General features: G+C 42.1%; 1 protein-coding gene across 3 annotated transcripts in view; it reads right to left on the bottom strand.

Annotated features, from left to right (window-relative positions):
• chd7 (chromodomain helicase DNA binding protein 7) overlaps positions 1-3685 on the bottom strand; it is a 328856-nt gene extending 325171 nt beyond the window's left edge. For 2 of the 3 annotated variants that reach the window (XM_085993014.1, XM_085993016.1), the window contains exon 1: positions 3387-3685. The gene's annotated coding sequence lies outside the window, so the exon portion shown is untranslated. The remainder of the gene's footprint in view (positions 1-3386) is intronic. The other variant, XM_085993015.1, reaches the window with a different exon arrangement.
• Positions 3686-19584: the final 15899 nt, after the last annotated feature.

Raw genomic sequence — 19584 nt, 5'->3', positions numbered from 1 at the left:
GGGGGAAAAGAGGGGGTAGAAATGATTGTCGTGGGCCATCCAGTATGAAATATCAGTACGATTTCACTTAATTACACATATGCGCATGAAATTCAATGTTTCTTTTGGTAGTACTGGTGCTGTGGAGGTGACGCAGATTGAACAAGGCATCAATACCTTGCATGCCATAAACATGTTAACAAAAATGTCACATATAATCCAAGTAATCAAAACGGACCCAAATATAATCCATCATTAACTATATAAAACAAATCTTTAATACATCTGTAGAACCAAGTTTTGTGCATCGCTTACATTTCTCAGCCTCAGTTTGAATGTTCACAACATCAGTGGAAATAGCATGAGGCGCCTATTTTATGTTCATTTTAGGACAAGAAGTTATTCAATTTGACTTCTGTACCTTGGATTCCAATAAATCTGCACAAACTAAAATCCTGCACAAAATGTATATCCAAAAGCTCTTGTAGGGGTGCACAGTTCGACAGCAATTACATTTGATACCTAACAAAAAATATTAATCTCCGATCGCTGTCTGGATAGGTAAAACAGGTGTCATATCCTACATCATCCAGTGTTTCCTGGAGATGTTCATCTCAGAAGTTAATTTTTTTTTTTTTTTTTTATAAAGGTTCGTATGGCAACTGGACATGCTATTTTGTATCTACATTCATCATCTCAGATAAGTACTTTTTTTTGGCTTTATGCAACTTAAGACTTCCAAACCACAAGACCACACTAGCAGATGACTGAAATTACAAGTCTAATGTAAATTGCCAACACAGTTCACAATGTAACCTTGCATACACTTTGATGAAGGACACTTGTAAAAAGCTTGGACAAGAAGCTAGCTCCCAGTGTGTGGAAGCAGAGTAGGGAGGTGAACTGTGCTGTCATTAGAATGCATTCACTGCTCCATTGGACCAGTTACACTCCCAATGTCACTTGCTCGTAACTAAGCATCCCTGTGCTGATCTGTGGAGTAGTGCTAATTTAAAGCTCTACAAGCTATTTTATAAAAGTTAATATTCAAGGTTGATGACTTAGAATACAAAATAAGCTACTCAAGCACCAAAGTAAGCACCATGATCTACTCAGATTCATACAGCTATTTTCCATATCTGTAATTGATCTGACAATCTTAGAGAATCACAGATTACTTAATGTAATTTCTAATATGAATCTTTACCAATATACAAATGTATACATGCATCACTAAATACTATTTGCATATTACAAATTTAGGACATCTGACAGGAGTGATGAGCAAGAAATCTTTTCAAATGTAATAATCAGAATTGTTATTTAAACTATTGTAAAAGGTTTTTTTCTAAAAAAAATACGACTGCATATAAAGAAAAGTACAAACATACCATATCGCTAACAAAAGATTGAAGGTCGACCCCTTTTAAAACTTAAATGGCTGCTCACACTACTCATTTCTTTACAGCCATCAGTGCTATGCATCTATCTAGTCGTCAGATAACAAATTCTACTTGGTTAACTATACCTAACCTAATATTAGGATTAAGAGTCGATTTGCACCTCGATTTCATAAATACATCTGGTATATTACACTATACTGTATTCCACCTCCATAGCTGGAAGCGACACCCCTACAGCCCTGCATGGTAGCTCGTTGTAGGGCAGGTAGATTTCTCCGAATCTCACTCATTCAACATGCTAACAGCTTATTTCCAGTGCACTTAAAGCCACTTTTTCAAAACAGACGGTTATGTTTTTTAAAAATCTAATTTGCAATGACCATTACACCACTATGGGAAAAGCGATTTTAATCCCCCCCCCAAAAAAACTACCAATCCAGATTCACTCCTTAAGACAACAGAAGAGAAAAAAACTTGGCGTAACCAGAGGACGGGATAGCTTGAGTCTTTCTTATAATTACTGTCAATGACCGGAGCCAAATTAAGCTGCCATCTTAGGTTAAGAGCGATTCTTTGTGTACAGCCTGTCCAGAGAGAAAACGCTGACCAAACAAACGAATGGAGAGCTCCTGTTCTCCTCATGGGAAAAAAGTTAGTTTACTGAGAAACGTGTGGAAATAGTTTGAAAATTCACAGAACATACAGTGGGTAACAGAAATCTGAAGGCTGACCTGTAAGTTTTTTTTATTTTAAAAGTGTGTGCGCATGTTTCCCCCCCCCCACCCCCTCGAACAAAGAGGTTTACAATGTGTGAATGTGTGTCCTTGCCGCCGAAGACAACGACAAACATGGATGATTAAGCCTTGATGATGGTGGTTGGTGGTGAAATGTTGTGCGAGTGCTCGAGTGCCGTGTGGGATCTTCCCCTCCCCTTAACATTCTCCAATGCCCCCTTCACCTTGGGTTTTTTTCTCCTTACACTTTCACAAATGCACGTGTTTTCAGTCCTCTCCTGAACTCAGTTTTGAAATATACACAAACACACGCGCGCACACTTAAGATTTTTTTAAAGAAACAATCGGCTTATTTTGAAGAAGACGGTGCAAATGAATGAATGAAAAAAGTCGATCTGCAGTTTCACGTCTGGTTTGGGCTTTACAGAAACGCAAAGTGACTAAAAGCCCAGCTCACCGACAATACACTCGATTCTGTTGCGAAAGACCCGAGGTCCTTTCAGACCACGCTTTTCCCTATATCAAAAGGAGAGATTAAAATCACCGGCTGGACCAAAAGAGAGCGACAACTAAGCAGGACTGAAACCGACCACAAAGAGAAGCGCGTTTTTAATCTCTGTCTTTTGGTGGCTGTTACCGAAATACGACTGGCAAAGGAAACAGTAACGGAAACATTAAACACGCCGTTTGAGCTTGAAGTTGAACAGTTCGCCCCTCAAAAGGAGTAAGAATTTGTTTTTTTAAAGCCTCTTCCCTCCTTATCGCATCTCTCCTTAGCCCCTTTATCTCTGCCCCTTGGACCCCTCTCCTTGCCCATTCCCTCCCCCTGACCCTCAGAGCGGCGGCAGCCGCCGCGGTGCGTGTGTGAGAAACTAGTTCAAACCATTCGAGTCCACGCCAATGACCTCAGGGAACCACCAAGTACCCAAACCACACACAGATACACAGCGAGAGACAGAGAGAGAGGAGAAACTTAGACGAAACCCACAATCATAGCACACAAAATACAGGACAGGGCGCCGACACTCATTTATTACGAGAGAGACAGTAAACTCACTGCTGGCTGTGATGAGGACAGCGCTACTCTATTAATGAAATGTTAATGGCTGCTTTTGCCAGCGGCAACGCACTCTCTCTAGTAGTGGTAGTTAGCAATCGCTGACCGCCTGCCCCCACCTCCTCCTCCCAGTCCTTTCATGTTTATTTACAGTCAAATTTCCTCCAACTCGACCCAAACGCCGACTCTCACACACTTTCTCTCCGTACTTACTTTGTTGGTGTTCCTTTTTTTAATTAAATTGATTTTTTTCCTCACTCTTCTTTCGCTCTTGTGCGTTTTAAATTTCGTGAATTAAAATTCTGTTCTATCTTTATTTTTTTTTTAAAACGGTTTATTATACTTTTCCCCAGCGGCGCTTCACTGGTGTTTTATAGTTGTGATAATCTTCTCGCTCGCCGCCTGTCCTCACTCACTCACTCCTTTGTGTTATTTCTCTCTCACCAGAAGTTGGAGCCCCGGCTTCCCCCGCGCGTTCTCGCGGCTTTCCTCCTCCTCTCCCCCCGCAACGCACTCCACTGTGCGTGCGCGCACCCGGCTCCCCGTTCACGTGCTCAATAACTCACGGCAACGAATCTCATTTGCATATTTCTATGCCGTCTCCGGATTGGATGTCCACCTCCCCCACCCAAGCACGCGGCCACGAACGCAAGGAAGGGGCCGAAAGAGCAAAATTTTCAAACGTCACGATTCCGACTTTTAACGGCGCGGCTCGTCCGCCGATCGCGCAAAGTGCTTTCGCTTGTTTTCCTTTCCGGCGCGAGACTTATAGATTTTTTTTTATCTTTCGGTTTTACAATGCAGGAAAGGGGGAATAAAAAGGAAATGTTGTCTTCTTTGACGTTTACCAATGGGATGAGCGGTTAGTAATGTGAAGGTTGGGTTGACGCGAGCCTCTGATGGATCGGAGCCAATCGGCCTTGACGTATGTTTACACGTACAAAGGCCCGGATTCTGCCATCGCCGTTATGTTACGTAGATGAGAGTGTGAGGGGATCCTGAAGTGTGAGGTGCAGGCAGAGCCCCCTTAGACCAATCACTCAACCAACCACTATCCACCCCTTCTTACGTGGAAAATTATATACATATTGTAACTGAGCCAAGCTTTTATGGCTGCGCGTAATGCTTTAAAAATCAATTTAATTTGAAACCGCTCCCCATTGTGTTGTGCAATTATCATTGTTTGTCTCGGCTCCTGAATGACGCAAGTGAACAATAAAATGGACTCGTCTCCCCCGCGTGCAGTCTGAGCCAGGCACAGCTTTGTGTTGTACCGGCAGCACATTAAAGTGTTAGATTTTTAAACTATATATTAAGTGTGCATGATCTAAATTGCATCAGGCGAAGTTTGCCATTTAATAAGTACAGACTGCATATTTTCGCCATCTGCTTTTGCCTTCTTCCATGGACAGTCCTGCAATAGCCGACGGAGAATCGGTTTCAAATTCAGCTTTTTGACGTAAGTTAACGAGTCACAAGGTGCAATAACCTTTTGTACAGCAGGTGCATGGTACGCTTTAGGTCAGCCATTTCCAAGTGTGCGCAATATAAAATAGTCGTAACCGCTAGTCATTCACTTCTTAGTTTAAGGAGCAGTTTTTTTCTTCGATCAATGTAAAACGTTACGGGGATATTGAAAGCATAAACTTATAATAACTTTAAACTCTCAAACAACTTAATAGGTGATATATAAGCAAAATATGTTCTTGTGAAATCACTAACTTATAAACAATATGAAGCAATATATTTACAAACTACTTTCCATTTATACACAAGCGGAGTAGTGGTAGTTTTAAAACTGCATGCCAATGCATATGAAACTAATTTAACATTTTCGCTATAGAAATGGTGATGTTCCAATAACAATTTTTACCTACACTGATATAATTAATTATTAGATGCATAAATAGGATGTTTGCTTGACAACACTCAAGTCGAGTGTTAATTTCCTGCAGTATTGCTTCAGATAAAGAAAACTCTGCAATGTACTTCCAGTTAGTGTTTTCTGAGGTTATGACAAATGGGCCTCCTCCTGCTGTGCTCCTTCCAACACCAAGGAAGCATTAGGTCATAATAGCACATTGACTCTGTTCCCTTGTAACAGAAAAGGTAGGAACTCTGGTATCTTCTCACTAGCCAATCACCCTCTCTAAATCATTGTTTGAACAATGATAATGCAAGTAACCTTTTCCATAATCCGGCTAACAGTCTCAAACCCACCAATAAAAAGGATCCTTCACGCTGGCAGGTGTCTAGTTCATTGCCCAACTTGACCCTCAGTTCCAACATTGACATGGTGGAATTATGTCAGATCAGTAACATTCATAATTTGAATACAAAATCAGTAGATGACTATTTCATAGTAAGGAGTCGGAGTTGGTTCAGTTTCAGAACAAAGACTGAGGGATGAAAGGTCAGCAGAGTTTGCAATATTTAATATTTCAAATAGATGTCAGGAGCATCTGAATTAACATGAGCATTGGACGTCTATAAGCAGGTATAAAATAGTACTTTAAGCATTGGTGGGAGAAGAGCAGCAACAGTTGTCAGTTTGCAAACAGCAACAGGTATTGAGGCTAATTTATCATGTTTTGCAATTGAAAAAAAATCACTGGCTTATGTGGAGGGAATATGCTGTTTACAGGCACAATTCATATACAGCACAACAGTTGTTAAGAACGTGAAGTGGGATACTATGGAGGCGATATGGTAAAGTCATTAAAAAAAAAAAAACCATACTGCTTACATTTTCAAATTCCTCTGCAGCAAAAGGAACAAAGAAAAAAAAGATGCTTTGTCCTTTGTATAGAGGCTTGCTACACAATATATTCAAGGTAAGTGGTAGGAAAAGTCTAAAAGAAGGATGATGCCATCACTTTTATGTACCCATATTAATAGAAAGAAAAAAAAAGGAACCTGCAATTATAAAGTGCCTTTCACAAACTCAGGACATCCCAACGCACTTTAGTTAATTAATTATGGCGAAACGTATGAACAGGAGTAGGCCATTCAGCTGAGTCGGTTCCACCAATTAGATTTTGGCTGTTCTGTACCTCCATTCTATTTACATGCCTTTGTTCCATATCCTTGGATACTCAAACAAAAAAAAATCAATCCGTCTTGAAAATTTCAATTGATCCAGCATCCACAGCCTTCAGATTTCCACTACCTTGTGTGTGAAAAAGTGCTACTCCTTAGCAATATCATTCAAAAACACACGGTCAGTTTCCACATGTACACTGACGACACCCAGCTCTACCTCACCACCACCACCACCACCTCGCTCGACCCCTCCACTGTCTGAATTATCAGACTGCTTGTCCAACATCCAATACTGGATGAGCAAAAATTTCCTCCAACTTGTTTTCTTCAGTCCCCACCACAAACTCCATTCCCTAGTTTCCAACACCATCCCTCTCCCTGGCAACAGAGGTTGAACCAAACTATTTGCAACCTTGGTGTCATATTTGACCTTGGAGACAAGCTTCTGGCCACATATCCACACCACCACTAAGACCGCCCGTTTCCATCTCTGGAACATCTGTTGCTTAAACTCTCATCCATGCCTTCAATTTAAGAATTCTCATCCTTGTTTTCAAATCCCTCCATGGTCTCACCCCATCTCATCTCTGCAATCTCCTCCAGCTCCGCAACCCTCCGAGTTATCTGTGCTCCTCCAATTCTGGCCTGTTGAGCATCCCCGATTTTAAATCGCTGCACCATTGGCAGGCATGCCTTCAGCTACCAAGGCCCTAAGCTCTGGAATTCCCTCCCTAAGTCTCTCCGCCTCCACTTCTCTTTCCTTCAAGACACTCCTTAAAACCTACCTCTGACCAAACTTTTGGACATCCGCCTTAATACCTCATGTGGCTCGCTGTCAAAGTTTGTTTGATAATACTTTTGTGAAGCACCTTGGAACATTTTACTATGTTAAAGGTGCTATATAAATTTAAGTTATTGTTGAATAATGCATTGGGATCTTGTGTCCACCTGATGAGGGGGCCAATAGGACCTTGGAAGTCTCTGGAGTGGAGCTTGAACTTATGATCTGACTCAGGTGAGTTACTCACTGAACCAAGGCTGACAGGTTAAATCACTAACTACACTTCCACTTCCCCCAGCCCTGACTTAGGTACTGCAACAAATTAATTATAATTCTGTTTTTTTGGAGTAGTTTCCAGGGAGGACCTGGTTTTGATAGATATTACAAAGACCATTTTAAAATAGTGGTTCAATTGGCCAAGGGAGCAAACCAATGTGGTAAAAGCATATGCTTCCAGAACAAACTTAGAAAATCAAAAGCGATATATATATAAAAATTTTCCTAGTCTCCGATTGACTCAGATTGGATCACAATTCCTCACGGTCCTCTGGTACCCCATCCAAGTCTCCATTAATCATTGTGAATCTAGAAAGTAAGCATTGGCAGTGTATTCAAATGTGGGGGGGGGGGGGGTTATCACAACTTAGTTCAGGTGTACGCAATCACCTGATGTCCATACACATGCACTTCATAATCAGAACTGGGAACTTTGGTTGATTTTAACCCTCCATAACCAGGGCACTGAGGCCAATTGTAGCACCCCTACTGCTGGCCAGACCAAGATCAGCTAACTCTGTGCATACCAGGAATCGAACCTGGTACCTTGCTGGTTGTCTTGGCACAATTTTACATTGGACAGCAAATTTACCAACTGAGCCATCTTCGCATTAGAGTAAACACACTCAAATTATCACATTATCCCAACTATAACAATGGTTAGCACTGTTGCCTCACAGCGCCAGGGACCCGGGTTCAAATCCGGCCTCGGGTGACTGTGGAGTTTGCACATTCTCCCCGTGTTTGCGTGGGTTTTCTCCGGGTGCTCCGGTTTCCTCCCACAGTCCAAAGATGTGCGGGTTAGGTTGATTGGCCATGATAAAAAATTGGCCCTTAGTGTTAGGGGGGATTAAATACGTGGGGTTACGGTGATAGGGCTTGTGTGGGATGGCTGTCGGTGTAGGGACTGGGTGCTAGGGTTTGGATGATCAGCCATGATCTCGTTGAATGGCGGAGCAGGCTCGATGGCCTACTCCTGCTCCTATCTTCTATGTTTCTATGAAAGATACTCCAGTTCATGTGTCTCATTTATCCCTTGTTGCCATGTTTTATGCTTCAAAACTCCTAGTTAGATGAACAAATACAAATGAAAATAGTGGGTTCTGCACAATACTCAATCACCATTTCAGCAGGATTGCTACCTAAAATGTTTGTATGTCTATTTTTTAACCTGCAGTTATCGGGTGTGAAATTGAATGCATTTTTAAACAAAGAGTAGGCAGCCTCAATTATTTTGCCCACACCAATTGATGCAAAGTGGGGGAAGGCAAAGCTCCTCTACATATGCACACAAATGCATCTACAGATATAAAAAGATAGTCAACTACTTTTCAATCATTCAAAATTGAATGTAGGTACACTAGTCCATGAGGTATTTTTCAATCCCAAAAAATAAGTAAAAAGTTGGCTGCAGTGAGGCAGTGCACTAGTCTCTTCCAAGGCCAAGTTTCACAAAACTTTTCACTATGGACGTCCAATCCCTCTACACCTCCATCCCCCACCAGGACAGCATGAGGGCGCTCTGCTTCTTCCTTGAACAGAAGCTCAACCAGTCCCCATCCTCCACCACTCTCCTCCGCCTGGCTGAACTTATTCTCACATTGAACAACTTCTCCTCCGACTCCACTCACTTCCTCCAAATTAAAAGGTGTTGCTATGGGAAACTCGCATGGGCCCTAGCTATGCCTGCCTTTTCATGGGATATGTGGAACATTTTGTTCCAGTCTTACTCGGGTCCCCTCCCTCACCTCTTTTTCCAGTACATCAATGACTGTATCGGTGCCATTTCCTGCTCTCCCTGAACTAGATAAGTTCATTCACTTTACTTCCAATTTCCACCCTTCCCTCACCTTCACATGGTCCATCTCCGACTCTTCTCTTCCCTTCCCTTCCTCGACTTCTCCGTCTCCATTTCTGGCGATCAGCTTTCGACAAACATCCACTACAAGCCCACTGACTCCCACAGCTACCTGGACTACACTTCCTCCCACCCCGCTTCCTGCGAGGACTCTTCCATTCTCCCAGTTTCTCCGTCTCCGCCGCGTCTGTTCTGACGATGCCACCTTCCATACTAGTGCTTCCGACATGTCTTCCTTTTTCCTCAATCGAGGATTCCCCTCTACTGTGGTTGACACGGCCCTTGACCGTGTCCGTTCCATTTCCCGCACTTCTGCTCTCACCCCTTCCCCTCCCTCCCAGAACCCTTGTCCTCACCTTTCACCCCACCAGCCTCCACAATCAACGGATCATCCTCCACCATTTCCGCCACCTCCAACATGATCCACCACCAAACGCATCTTTCCCCTCAGCTCCCCTTTCAGCATTCCGAAGGGCCTGCTCCCTCCGTGACACCCTGGTCCACTCCTCAATCACCCCTAACAGCCCTTCCCCCGGCACCTTCCCGTGCAAGCGCAGGAGATGCAACACATGCCCTTTTACCTCCTCCCTTCCCACTGTCCAGGGCCCAAACACCCCTTCCAGGTGAAACAGCAAATTACTTGTACTTCTTGCAATTTAGTATACTGTATTCGCTGCTCACGATGCGATCTCTACATTGGGGAGACCAAACGCAGATTGGGTGACCGCTTTGCGGAACACCTCAGTTCAGTCCGAATGGGTGACCCTGAGCTTCCGGTCGCCTGTCACTTTAATTCACCGCTTCACTCCCACTCTGATCTCTCTGTTCTTGGCCTATTACATTGTTCCAATGCAGCTCAACGCAAGCTCGAGGAACAGCACCTCATCTTTCGATTAGGCACTTTATAGCCCTCTGGACTCAACATGGAGTTCAACAATTTCAAACTATAACCCTGCCCGTTTTTCATGCTGTATGATTTTGCCATTCCCATTTGCAACATTTTATCTTTCCTGCCTCTTACAAAAGCACAGATTGTTCCTTCAGTTCCCCACCCGTCTCTGCACCTGCTTAATATGTTACATCTCCAGCTTTTTCCTGTTCTGATGAAAGGTCCCAGACCTGAAACGTTAACTCTTTCTCTCGCTCTCTCCACGGATGTTGCCTGGCCTGCTGAGTTTTTCCAGCATTTTCTGTTATTTCACAAAACTGTTATTACACTCCAGTAATATTTCATGTAGATTGTGCCACTAATATTGGGCCCGACTATTAGCTTCGTCTTTGTAGAAATTCTTACGGCAATACTTTGTTAAACAGTGGAAGAAATCTATCGATGTTTACCTTATCATAACCCTTTGTAATTTTGAAGGCATTTGTGAGGTTACCCCTTAACATGCTCAAGTCCTTTTCATGCCGCCATTTGTGTGTCACTGCGAATTTTCTGTTCCCATATCGATATCCAGATTATTTATATAGTCAATCTCTCATGAAGTTTCACAGTGAAGATCAAGTGTAGTCAGGTGAAATGGAATTAGAGGCTGGGGGGATATTTGAACCAAGTAGTTATGGAAAAGGACAAGAAAAAAATCAAAATGTGAAAATATTCAACTGGAGGTGGGCTAATTTTAGTGCGTTGAAAATGGATCTGGCCCAGGTGGATTGGAATCAAAGATTGGCAGGTAAAACAGTACATTGTGAGGCCTTCAGAGAAGATAGTTCAGGTACAAACTAGACACATTCCAACAAGGGGGAAAAGAAAGGACATCCAAAGCTAGAGACGCTCCTTAAAACCTACCTTTGACCATCTCGAATATCTCATGTGCTTCGGTGTCAAGTTTTGTTTGATAAAGCTCCGGTGAAGTGCCTTGGGACGTTTTACTACTTTAAAGGCCCTATATAAATACAAGTTGTTTTAGTTGTAGTAGAGATTCCTGGATGAATAAAGATAGAGATTAAAATGAAAAAAAAAAGCGCTATAAATGTCAGGTTCATAATTCATTACACTCCAGTAATATTTCATGTAGACTGTGCCACTAATATTGGGCCCGACTATTAGCTTAGTCTTTGTAGAAATTCTCATGGCAAACCAAGCTGAATATAAAAAGTACAGGGGAGAACTGAAAAAAGGAAATAAGGGCAAAAAGTGCATGAGAATAGATTAGCAGGTAACATAAAAGTCTCTTTATAAACATATAAATAGTAAAAGGGTAAGGCTGATTAGGGATCTAAAAAAGTGATCTTATGGAGGCAGAAGCCATTACTGAGGTACTAAATGAGTACTTTGCATCACTTCACTAAAAAGAGGATGCTGCCAATGTTACAGTAAGGGGGAGGTAGTAGAGAAATTGGATAGGATAAAAAAAGAGAAATCACTTAAGGTTGGCAGCACTCAAAATAGAAAAGTCACCTGGTCTGCATAGGATGCATCCTAGGTTACTGAGGGAAGCAAGGGTGGAAATTGCAGAGCCTCTGACCACGATCTTCCAATCCTGGACTGGAGGATTGCAAATGTTACACCCCTGTTTAAAAAGAGGCATAAACCCAGCAATTATAAGCCAATCAGCCCAGCATCAGTGGTGGGGAAATTTTTAAAGACATTAATCCAGGACAAAAATTGGGAAAGCAGGGGAGTGGGAGTAATTGAATAGCTCTTTCAAAGAGCCGACATAGGTACAATGGACCAAATAACCTCCTTCTGTGCTGTACATTCTATGATTCTAGGATGTACAGATGCAAGGTTTTTAATAAAATATAGGTAGTGAAACCTGTATAAGACAGACACTCCAAGAAACAGACACTTAGAGACACCCAAATAACTTGCATTGTAAGTTATACAAGTGGCATTTTGAAACTGCAGACACTCGCATTATGAACTATGGACAGCCTTCAATGCACCAAGCCCTTTTACAACTTCAAACGTGGGACGGGACAGCCTGACATCACACTTTAAAATGTTCAAAGTACACACTATATCGGAGTCTGAAGATTATGACCTATGATTACTAGATTTCTTTTTGGCCATACCATTATCTGGGGTTTGAATCACCCCTACAGCCACTGTCCCCGATTACAAAAGCAACCTTGTTGACAACACATGCCAGAAAATGTGCACGCAACTGACCCCACGTGGACGTAGAAGATGCACCGCACCCGACCGCACACAAACCCAGAAGATGCACAAGCACCCAACCCCATGTGGTACAATTACATAGAAACATAGAAGATAGGAGCAGGAGTAGGCCATTCGGCCCTTCGAGCCTGCTCCGCCATTCAACGAGATCATGGCTGATCATCCAAACCCTAGCACCCGGTCCCTACACCGACAGCCATCCCACCCAAGCCCTATCCCAGTAACCCCACGTATTTAATCCCCCCTAACACTAAGGGCCAATTTTTAATCATGGCCAATCAACCTAACCCGCACATCTTTGGACTGTGGGAGGAAACCGGAGCACCCGGAGAAAACCCACGCAAACATGGGGAGAATGTGCAAACTCCACACAGACAGTCACCCGAGGCCGGATTTGAACCCGGGTCCCTGGCGCTGTGAGGCAACAGTGCTAACCACTATGCCACCGTGCGGTCTTCAGAGAATGTCGCTAGTAACAGGTTCCATTGTATAGGTACTGTACTTGCAACATCAATTTTGTTATATCTGCTTCCAATCACAAGCTCTTAGCATTGTTGAAGCGGTTTAGGTGATCATAATCTCAGCTGATTCTTCAAGACTGTTAGGACAATTTAAAAAAAAAAAAAAAACAGTACAATGACCATTTTGAAAATAGGACACCTGCAAAAATTAAAAAAGGAAGCCTGCTGCAAGTCCCTTAGATGTCCCTAATTGACAGCTTTCACTGTATATAATACAAATTCAGTTCCTATTTTAAAGTCATACATTCCTTATTTTTACATACTTTCATATTTATAGCTAGATAGTAAAATAGCAATTTGGGAAGCACAGGTTAGAGCATAGGAGTAGCTCTACTGAGGAGGCAGTGCCACCTCTGATGGAAGCGTGTAAATGTATGGCGACAAGTTTACATAATTTCCAATATCAATGTGGACGTAGGAATCTATAATGAAAAAAAGTCAACACAAAAAGGGTGAAAAAAATTCCAACAGGAAGTCAGAATTTGCAGGCCAAAAGTGTGCGCAGATTTTTTCTTAATACAATATAGATTAGAGAGCTATGGCCCCAAGACTGCACCACTTTATATCCCTCCAGTGCAAAAAAAAACTGTTTTCTGTCCTTTAATTAACCTTTTATCCATGCTGCCACATTCCCTTTAATACCACATGCCTTAATTGTATCAACAAGTCTCCTATGTGGCACCTCATCAAATGCATTTTGAAAATTCATATACACAACATTCACTATTTCCTTTATCAATACACTCTTATTTCCTCAAAGAACTATATTAAATTTGCCAGACACCACTTGTATTTTACAAATCCATGCTAGCAGTTCTTAATTACCCCATGTCTAAGTAGGGATTAATTTAATTCCATATTATGGTCTCTGTAATCTTACCCACTGCTGACGTTAGGCCGAGTGGTCGGTAATTACCTGGTTTATCCCTTTCTTCCTTTATGAACAGTGGCGTTATATTGGCAAACCTCCAGCACAACTTTCAAATCTAAAGATGTTTGAAAGATTGTGGTCCGAGCTCCTGACTTCCCTCAACATTTCAGGATGCATGCCATGGGGCCTTTGGAATTTTAATTTCCACCAGTTTTTTTTTTCCACCTCCTTTTGAACCCATTCATTCACATGCTGAAAACTGAGGATAATTACTCATCATCACTCCGATCATTCATCTCTAATTTAACGATATCACTGTGTTCCATAAAGTCTTTTACCATTTTCCTATATGTTACCAGCCTATCTTTGCTCATACCCTCTACCTTCTCAATCTTTCTAATCTTTATTGCTTCCCCGCTCTATTTTCTGTATTCTGTTTGATTTGCCATATACCTCTTTTTAGGTCTCATTTTCATCAGAATTTCTCTACTCAAATGGTAATTATTGTGAAAAGCTCCAACATGGTTAATAGGCTTAACATTCAAAGGATTTACTTTTAGTATCTCATTTAACATTAGTTTATAAATATTTTGCAATTAATTTGGGTAGATTTTTTAGTTACTCCGCGTGCATTTTTTCATCTTTTCCATTTTTGTTCAGGTTCCTTCCTTTACTTCAGCACATAATCTAGGCTGACACTTCAGTGCAGAACTGAGGGTGTATTGCTTTGTTGGAAATGCCATCTTTTAGAAGACACATGGAACTGAGATTCACATCTGCGTTCTTAGATGGATCAAAAAGATCCCATGGCACTACTTAAGAGCGGGGTGTTCTCCTGGTGTTTCAACCAGCATTCCTCCCTGAACCAAAACCACCAATACAGATTATCAAGCAATTGTTCATTTTATGTTTGTGGACCTTACTGTGCAACTTGACTGCTGCATTTCTCTACAGACAAGACATACCCAACGCAAAGGATGATGGTTGTGGTTGTCAGAGGCCAATTATCACTGCAGGAGTTACTTAAGGAAGCATCTTCTGCCCAGCCATCTTTAGCTGCTTTATCAATGACCTTCCCTGTCATTGGGTCAGGAGTGGAGCTGTTCGCTGCTAATTCACGTTCAGCTCCATTCACAATTCCTCCGATAATGGAGCAGCCTATGCCAGGCATACAACAGGATCTGGACAACTTGCAAGCTTGGGCCGATAATGTGATGCGAATGCTATCTGTCACTTGTGTAAGGCAGTAACCATCTCCAATGAAAGGAAGCCCAGTCATCTCACCTTGACCTTTAACAGCAATAATCAGAGTCCTCCACCATCAGCATCTGGAGGTCATCATTGGACAGATGCTGAATCGGACCAGCCTCATCAACACCATGGTTCAAGAGCAGGCAGAGCTCAGCATTCTGTGAGGAATGGTTCACCTCCTGAGCTCTCAAATCCTCTCAGCCACCTACAAAGCTAAAATCAGGAGTGTAATGGAATATTCACCGCTCACCTGGATGGGTGCAGCTGCAACACAAGTTGGACAATGCCCAGGACAGAGCAGTTTGCTTTATTGGTGCATCTGACTGAACTAAAAATACCCATTCCCTCCGCCACCAGCGATGTGGCTTCAGTACGTGCATTCTACAGGATGCACTATAGCAACGCACCAGGTTGTTTTGACAGCAACCCCTTCCCCCGCAACATGCATCACCAAGAAAGAAAAGAGCAGCATGGTTGTGGGAACACCACCACCTCCAAGCTACCCCCATCAGTCTCACTGTCTTGACTTAGTGACGGTGAAGGAATGGAAATATACATCCCAAGTCAATATTCTGGAAATCCCTAAATATGGTAGCATGATTACCACAAGGACTGCAGTGGTTCAAGGAGAAAGCCTACCACCATCACCTCAGGGCAACTAGGGATGGACAACAAATGCAGCCTTGCCAAAAGAAAATGAACAGAACTGTGAAAAAACACCAACTACTGGCAACATTCAAATTGCTCAAAAGTTTTTTTTTTTTTTTTTTTTTTTTTAAGTAGACATTTTGCTTACTCACCTAGACCAGCATATACACCTAAAATATATTACAAACATAAACATTTGAGTTACAAAAAGCATCTTTAAACCTATACACAAAATTGCCCATGTCCAGTTGAAAATCTTGCCAATAATTTATGGCCCCGATGCAAGAGCCTGAGGCTTGAATTTTATTCCTTTCTTGGAATTTGCTTTGTTCAGGTGGGCCTTCACTCGCAATTTATTTCAGCCTTCTGTGCAGTCACAGTATTCTGTGACTGAATTGGATATTTTATATTAACTTTGTGCCCATTATTTATTCATACAATTAAATGAAAAAAATAAAAAAAAAAAAATTTTTTTTAGGGCATAAGCATACCCAATGTCCAGGCAACCCACCCTCAATGTATGCAATTTTTGGGTCATCTGACCTGATTTTCACCATTGTATAATTTACCCTCCCCTCCAGTTTTTCCATTTCCTATTTGTATAGGAAGCTTTCATAAGGATTTTAGGATCACTATTTCACAATTATGCATATGCAAATTGTGGTCCAATTATATATACACATTCGCAAAGCTTTGTCTGACCCAGGTTGAAATCCATCATGGTCGAGTCTCCAAACCACGTTACTAGGAAATACACATTGGTAAAGCTTACTTGCCCTATGTGGAGCGCACACTCACTCCCTGTAGGGACACACCCCACTTACTGAAGTCCAGAGGTACAGGTTGACAAAAGCCAAGTGTGCACAGTGATACTGCTGGAGTTTAACCAGCTAAAAACATACAACATACCTGCAGAGTGGTAAACTTCCCCTGCTTGCAGGGTTATTTGGAGTGGAGTGAGAAAAATCCCAGCACTTGGTGGCAATTGTAACTTTCTAGATCCCATTAATGTGCCACACTGCCTGGTCAGTCCTATATCTTGGAGCTGCCTGCTTTAGGTATCAGATCATCAACATTGAAGATTGGAATCGAGTCAATCCCAAACATGCAATCTTGGAGCCAACTCAAGCCCACAGATCCTGCTTACCACTGCACCCCCTCCCCCACTATACTAGAATGATAGTCACTAACTGGTCATTAGCAACTGGCTTGAGCTCTTGCTAGGTAGACAGCATATGCCAGGAACTCATCAGTAGAGGTATGGTGAACAGCATAACTCTCAAAATCTAACAGTCCATTGCCACCATCTTCCTGACCACAGCACAGAAATGTTAAATGTCATTGAATGGTGTTTGAGTTGGAGGTGTAGAATTTCAACAGCAACTTAACTCGACAACCCAATCATGAATTGAGCCCCAGATAGGCACGCGTCCTCATCCAACATCTAGGTAATGCCTTCCAGGAACTTGTCCCAAGAGGGGTTTCATCAACTGCTTTATGGTGGATACCAGCCTTCAGTGTGACAGAAGGTATCAATACAGGGCACCATGTGACATGCCAGCTCCCTATAGCTCAAGATGTTTAAGTCCAGTGCCAAGAATCAGACTTGCTCATCACCAGCTACTTGATACACGTCCTCAAGAGCCCGAGCAAATAGACAGGTCCAACAGGTGATTGACTCCCTCTCCAGATTACTCAGCCACAGTTCAGTGTAGGCTAGATATATCCTTCCCTATATCTATCCCTTTTATCATAATTCCAGTTCACTTATTGCTCTTGGTTCTTATAAAAGGTTGAAGGAAGCCATTCCATTTTATGCCTGGGAGTTTTGAACAGTGGAGTAAGTTTGTAAATCTCATACATAGGATATACAGCACAGAAACAGACCATTCAGCCCAACGTGTCTATGCTGGTGTTTATGCTCCACTTGAGCCTCATCCAGTCTTTCCTCATCTAAATCTATCAGCATAACCCTCTATTCCCTTCTCCCTCATATGCTCATCTACTCACCCCTTAAATGCATCTATACTATTTGCTTCAACCACTCCATGTGGTCGCGAGTTCCACATTCTCGCCACTCTCTGGGTAAGGAAGTTTCTTCTGAATTCCGCATTTGATTTTTTGGTGACTCTTATATTGATGGTCTCGAGTTTTGCTCTTCCCCACAAGTGGAAACACACTGGCCTGTATTTTCCGATGCCTATGTTTGTGTACGGGCTGTGTACACGCCCGTAGCGACATCGGAAATGCTGGTTTCAGGCATGCGAAGCACATGCGCTGAAAACCGGTATTTCTGATCCGTCAAGAATGCTCGACAGATTGGACACCTGCTCTGGAGAAGGGCCTCCGCAAGCGCATAGTTCTGCTTTCTGGAGAACCTCTGCCCACAGAAAACCCTTAGAAATCTTACACCTGGTAAAAGCAGGTGTAAGGCCTGCTTTTACCAGCATAAGAGTTGAAAAAAGTTTTAAAACTGTCATTTATAATTTTAATACTTTAAAAGTTTTTAAAAATTTCAAAAAATTAAATGTTTAAAAAATTTATTGTAATTTTAACATTTTAAAAATGTGATAAAAATATTTGTTTCACTGTTTTTGGGGTGATCTCCATTCATATATTTAACAGGTCTATCAAAAAGTATGAAGGGAGATTCCCTTCCACTATTGGCTGGACTGGCCCACGTGATCCCAGGGACACTTGCGAACTGCATGTGCCTCTGGGATACATGGGTCTGCACGCAGGAAGCCTCCTATCGGAAATTATGGGCCACTCTATCTAAACCGTTCATGATTTTTAAAGACCTCCATTAGGTCACCTCTCGGCCTTCTCTTTTCAAGAGAAGAGAGACCTAGCCTGTTCATCCTTTCCAGATAGGTGTACCCTTGCATTTCTGGCATCACCCTTGTAAATCTTTTCTGCACCCTCTCCACTGCCTCTATATCCTTTTAATATGGCAACCAGAATTGCCCATAGCACTGTGGTCTAACGAGGGTTGGATATAAGTTTAGCATAACTTCACTACTTTTCAATTCTATCCCTCTAGAAATAAAAAAAGCAAACCAAGCACTAGGGTTTATGGCCTTGTTAACCTGTGTCAATACTTTGTGATTTGTACTCTTGGATCCTTTATTTCTTCTACCCCATTTAGATTCTTATTTTACAAGTAATATTTGACCTCCCTATTTTTCTTACCAAAATGTAATACCTCATTTATCGGTGTTGAATTTCATTTGCCAATTATATGCCCATTCTGCAAGTTTATTAGTGTCTCGTCATTTCTTGCAGTCCTTCTCAGTATTGGCTTTCCTCCCCAATTTGGTGTCGTCCACAAATTCAAAAATTGTGTTTTTGATTCCAAGGTCTAAACCGTTAATATAAATTGTGAACAAGTGGTCCCAGCACTGATCCATGTGGAACACCACTTCCCACCTTCTGCCACTCTGAATAGCTACCCTTTACCCCTACACTCTGCTTTCTGTCTTGAAACCAGCTAGCTAGCCAGCCATTCTGCTACTTGTTCCCCTGACATCACATTCTCAGACCTTCATTAATCTATTGTGGTACCTTATCAGGCCTTTTGAAAATCTAGATAAATTACATCTACTGCATTACCCTTATCTACTCTCTCTTACCTCTTCAAAAAATTCAGTGAGGTTGGTCAAGCAAAACTTTCCCTTTTGAAATCCATGCTTATTATATTTTTCATTTCTAGATGTTCCTCTATTTTCTCCTTGAGGGATTCCATTAATTTTCATACCACTGATCAGCTGACTGGTCTATAGCTCCCTGGACATGTTTCATCACAAGTTTAACCTGCATTGGGCCTTTGATAAACAAACAATGAGACATATCCAAGTGTCCTTTGCCCCTCAGCAGTTGAGACGATTTAGATTAAACTTGGCAACTATTAGTGCCAATCAGCCCCTTGATAACGTACTTGGCCATACGTACAACCCATATCCTATCCTACTGGTTACTGTTACTCAAGATGGTGAGTACAGCACCATAAATCCTCAAGCGAGTCTGGCAACACAAA

Source organism: Somniosus microcephalus, chromosome 7, assembly GCF_052327205.1.
Source record: "Somniosus microcephalus isolate GS21.2 chromosome 7, FLI_Smic_1.0, whole genome shotgun sequence".
Lineage (NCBI taxonomy): Eukaryota > Metazoa > Chordata > Chondrichthyes > Squaliformes > Somniosidae > Somniosus > Somniosus microcephalus.
The sequence above is the reverse complement of the archived record's forward strand: the minus strand, read 5'-3'. Positions and strand labels throughout refer to the sequence as shown.